Genomic DNA, 4,860 nt, shown 5'->3' with positions numbered 1-4,860 from the left:
CGGGTTCGAACCCTGGTCTGGGAACATCCCACATGCCGCGGAGCAACTAAGCCCGTGCACCACAACTACTGAGCCTGCGCTCTAGAGCCCGCGAGCCACAACTACTGAACCCTGCGCCTCGAGCCCATGCTCCGCAACGAGAGAAGCCACCGCAGTGAGAAGCCCGCGCACCACAATGAAGAGTGGCCCCCGCTCGCCGCAACTAAAGCCCACACGCAGCAACAAAGACCCAATGCAATCCCAAAACACTCATTTGTTTACTAATTGTATAGTTATTAAGCACTTACCATGTGCCAGGCACTGGGCTATATGCTGCTAAATAATGAAAAAGACATGATTTCTTCTCTAGGAACTCATCGTATTGTGGGAAAGATAGACGTAGAAAAAGAGCGATAAGTGTGATACTATTTGGCTGTACCACTCGGCTTGCAGGATCTTAGATTGAACCCAGGCCCTAGGCCGTGAAAGCATGGAGTCCTAACCACTGGACCGCCAAGGAATTCCCAATATTTTCTTTTTCATCAGTGGAATCTTCCTCTACAATCTAAGGGATGCTTTCAAAATTGTACTGTTTTTGGATTAGCCCAGTTAAGGCGATTTTTAAATTTTAATGAAGGAGAATTTGGGGATTTTTAAGTGAGGAAAAGACAAAAATAAATAACCATTTTAAACACTGCATACATATGAAACAGAAATAGACTCACCGACATAGAGAACAGACTTGTGGTTGCCGAGGGGGAGGGGGTTGGGGGAGGGATGGAGTGGGGAGTTGGGGTTAGCAGACGTAAGCTATTATATATGGAATGGATAAACAACTAGGTCCTACTGTATAGCACAGAGAACTATATTCAGTATCCTATGATAAACCATAATGGAAAAGAATATATAAAAAAGAATGTATATATATATATATATATATATATATGTACAACTGAATCCCTTTGCTATACAGCAGAAATTAATACAACATTGTAAATCAACTATACGTCAATTTTAAAAACAGAGCAAAATAACCCCACACTGCATACATTAATTTTAAAGCTAGATATAAAGTTGCAAGTGCTAATCTAAAATAAATATCTTGTGTTTTTTATGCTCTTCTTAATGTTTTTTTCCTCAATTTTCTATTAATAAATGTTTGACTTTGCTAATAAGACAGTGTGTTTTTAAATGTTGCTTTCTATCTTGTAGAAATGAGAATTAGAATGCAGAATTACTAATCAGATATGTACAGTAAGAGAAAGTCTACCTAATACACCTTTTCTGTCATTATGGTAGTCCTCTGGGAAACTGAAAATTGTAGTTTACACACACAAAACCCCAGCTGTTACTGCTGCTGATTTCACCTGTGGTTTCAGAACTGCTGAGTCAACTTCATGGTTCTGGCTCTTTAAGAGATTAACTCATTCTCTCAATCTTCACTCTGCCTTTGACCTTGGCTCATGTTGTAGTAAACATTCTTTGAAGTCTAAATAAATATCTGTTTTATAATTTCAAAGGCAGGGACCTCAACATGCACACATTCAGTGTCAAATCACAGTCATGTTAGAATGAGTCAAATAAGTTCATGTTCTGAGTTCAGAGTGCAATTTAACAGAAAGGTGGACAAGTGGACAGCTGTCTTCTTTCTAGATGAATCCTTAGACTCCTGAGCTGGGATACCTGTTCTAAATTAGCCTATTTGATATGTAAAACAGAACCTTATTAAAGAAAATTCTTCCCCAAAATGAATTCATCAGTCACATCTATTTATGTATTAGTCAAATGGTCTTAGCTCCAAGAAGTACTCAAAGAAAACCTTATTTAAAATGAGAGTTGCAGCATTTATTTCAGGTTCTTTTTAAAGAATCTTGCTTTCTGTCCAACTTCCCAAAATTAAAGCATGAGCTCCCTCTGCTGAGTGAATTATTGTATGAAACAGAATTTGTGCAGTGCCTGTGATGCCAGAAAATTCTTATAAACAAGCAATTATGAAGTGAAAAAAATATTTTCCTTTTTAAAAATCACGACTATAATATGGGATGGAATGGAAAGGTGGAGGAGAGTAATTTACAAGGTAGAGATTCGTTAGTTGAGATTTTTCCCCCTAAACCTCACTCCTGCATGGTGACGCTTTATAACCACCATTGCTGGAATCACCAGGAAGTGTTTACAAGCCCCTGTTCTCACACCTACCCTACTACCTGGCTTTGGTTCTTCACAGCACTCAATCATATCTGAAATTACTGTCCTTATTTATTCATTGATCTGGTGATGGCTGTCTTCCCCTGCTAAAATGCTGGCTTCCTGTTAGAGAAGAACTTGTCTGCTCTCGGCCCTAGAACAGTGCCAGGCACACAGTAGGTGCACAGGAATATTTGTTAATGGGTGGAGGAAGAGAGGGAAGCAGGAAGTCAGGTTAGCACTTGCTGAAAGCGTCACCTAGGAATGTGACCCATTTAGAGAACGATTCCGTGCCAGTCATGTAGAACTGGATACAAATTAGTAGGAAATGAGAGAAAGAGAGAATTACTGAAGGCACAGGGAAAGGGTGTGGAATTCAGGCTTAACCTTAAAGATGGGGAGGGTTTGGTCAAGTTAGACGAGGAAGCAAGCAAGCATTGTGCTAGGCACTGGGATACAATGGTCTTTAAAAAAAAAAGGCATGGACGCCACCCTCACAAAACCTACAGTTTAAGCATGAAGATAGATGTCAAACAAATAATCACACAAACTAAAATTTCAACTGGACAAGTGCTCCAAAGGAGAGGTGCATGGTGTTAGGGGAAGAGATAACAGGAGGACCGATTTTATAGGGGAGTTAGAGAAGGCTTCTCCTAGCTGAGATCAAAGGGTAAGTGGGGATAACCAGGTAAAGAGGATGAGCGCAGCGCATGCCAGGGGCTGGAGATGGAAAACGTGCTGCTGCTGGACCACGAGGGGAGAGGCTGGAGATGGACCCATCACCCGGGAGGGAGCGCCGACTTTGTGGAGCAAGAAAGGGTTCTAATGGTTTCCGTCCATATTTTTTCAGGGGTTCTAAGCTATTTTGACTCTCTTTTTCTTACTTTCTGTATTTACAAGATGGTCCAAAATGAGTATATGTTACTTTAATAATCAGAAAAATGGGACATTTACGAACGAAAAAGTTGTCACCATATGTCCACTGGAGCCTTCTTTCCCTACTCGCCTTCTTTTCCAGGCTTACAGAATCTGAATGACGATATCTCGCTTTTGGGCAGGACAGCCTGGGAGAGGCCGCCACACAGCTCCCAGAGGCGAAAACACAGCGGTGAGTCACTTGAGAACCTGGGCTTCACAGCAGATCATGGCTCTGTGTTCTCTTGGCCCACCTCCGGGTGTGGGTACCTTAGTGAGGAAAGGTTGTGTCACTCAGTATTGCTGCCGTTTCCTGCTACATCCATCTGTGCTTCCACAAGGCCAAATCAGACGGACTACTTAATTTCAGATCTTCGTGGCATAAGCCACTTGAATGACCAGGTTCTAAGGGAGGTGGGTGCTGCCTTCCTGGTCCCCCCACCCAGGCCCTGTCTGCCATTGTCTGTTGAGGGTCTATCCCATCCAGAAAGCCTATGTTAACAGCCCCCAAAGGAGATTTAAAAAGACAACTAATGGATTCGTTGAGAGCAACTGAACTGGTAATCAATGTGAATGAGAATGACACAATTTATTCAACCTTTTAGGGTAATTCTATATTATAGCAACTATAATATGTCATATATAGCTATAAATTATTAACTATAAACTATAATCTACATATAACTAACATACCACAGAGTTATCCTTGTTAGCCCTCAGTGTCTCTGTATGAAAGAATTGTTGGGTTGTGCCTGCAGCCCAGTCTAAACACCCCTCTTTGAATGCTGGGGCTTTGTGTTTCTGTTGGCTTCCTCGGGATCCTGTTCTGTTCACATTCTAGCTGCTTGAGTTAGAACGGCTGTCTCTCTCTGTGAGGGCCTTTAACCACTGATGGTAATCTCAGTCTATCTGCAGTCCAGTGTTCAAAGTGAATTCTTCAAAGATGGAATCCTCATCCATGGCCTTCCCTGGGGGGCAGCTTCCCCAGAAGGAAGGTTGTGACTGTGTGTTGCCCACGGGCCATCGTTACTCTGCCCTCACTCACACCTGACGCCCTCGTTCCTTGTCAGCTCTGGGCTGCCTGCATCTGTACTGCAGCCATGGGAAGGGTTCAATAGTGCTTCACCGGGAACAATTTTAACTATAGTGGAATCCCCAGAAGAGGATTCATGAGGATCACAAGACATCTTTCATGGTGTCAAGAGCCTATTGACTATAAAATACCTAGATTTATACTGACCTTGTCAGGTAAATTAATTGGAAACGGAAGTTCCCACAGGACCGGCCTGGGGAAGTGCCCCTCTGTGGTGAAACTGAAGACAAAACAGAACACATTTTGGTTTACAAACTACACGAGAAAAATAGGTCTCTTTTTACTTTTTTTTTTTAAATAACTTTTTCTCGTTTTTTAAAATTTATTTATTTACCTTTGGCTGCGTTGGGTCTTCGCCGCTGCGCACGGGCCCTCTCCAGCTGCAGTGAGCGGGGCCCACTCCTCGCCGCAGTGCGCAGGCTTCTCATTGCGGTGGCTTCTCTCGTTGTGGAGCACAGGCTGTAGGCACGCGGGCTTCAGTAGTTGTGGTGCACGGGCTTAATTGCTCCACGGCATGTGGGATCTTCCTGGAGCAGGGCTCAAACCTGTGTCCCCTGCATTGTCTGGCAGACTCTTCACCACTGCACCACCAGGAAAGCCCTTTACTTGACTTTGGACCAAAAAATGTTTTAGCCAATCTGACCCTCTGCCTTATCCATCACGCTGGCTTTTGAATGTCTTTTACCTCC

General features: G+C 43.0%; 1 long non-coding RNA gene across 1 annotated transcript; it reads right to left on the bottom strand.

Moving 5' to 3' along the window:
• Positions 1–942: 942 nt before the first annotated feature.
• LOC113629824 (uncharacterized) lies at positions 943–4,650 on the bottom strand. The gene is made up of 3 exons (XR_003436707.1): positions 4,506–4,650; positions 4,319–4,391; positions 943–3,348 (listed from the first exon to the last, which is right to left on the bottom strand). It is a non-coding gene; the product is annotated as an uncharacterized LOC113629824 (long non-coding RNA).
• Positions 4,651–4,860: the final 210 nt, after the last annotated feature.

The sequence above is a fragment of the Aethalodelphis obliquidens genome, unplaced genomic scaffold (assembly GCF_003676395.1).
Source record: "Aethalodelphis obliquidens isolate GAN/ISIS:26980383/991018 unplaced genomic scaffold, ASM367639v1 scaffold2, whole genome shotgun sequence".
Taxonomy (NCBI): domain Eukaryota; kingdom Metazoa; phylum Chordata; class Mammalia; order Artiodactyla; family Delphinidae; genus Aethalodelphis; species Aethalodelphis obliquidens.
The sequence above is the reverse complement of the archived record's forward strand: the minus strand, read 5'-3'. Positions and strand labels throughout refer to the sequence as shown.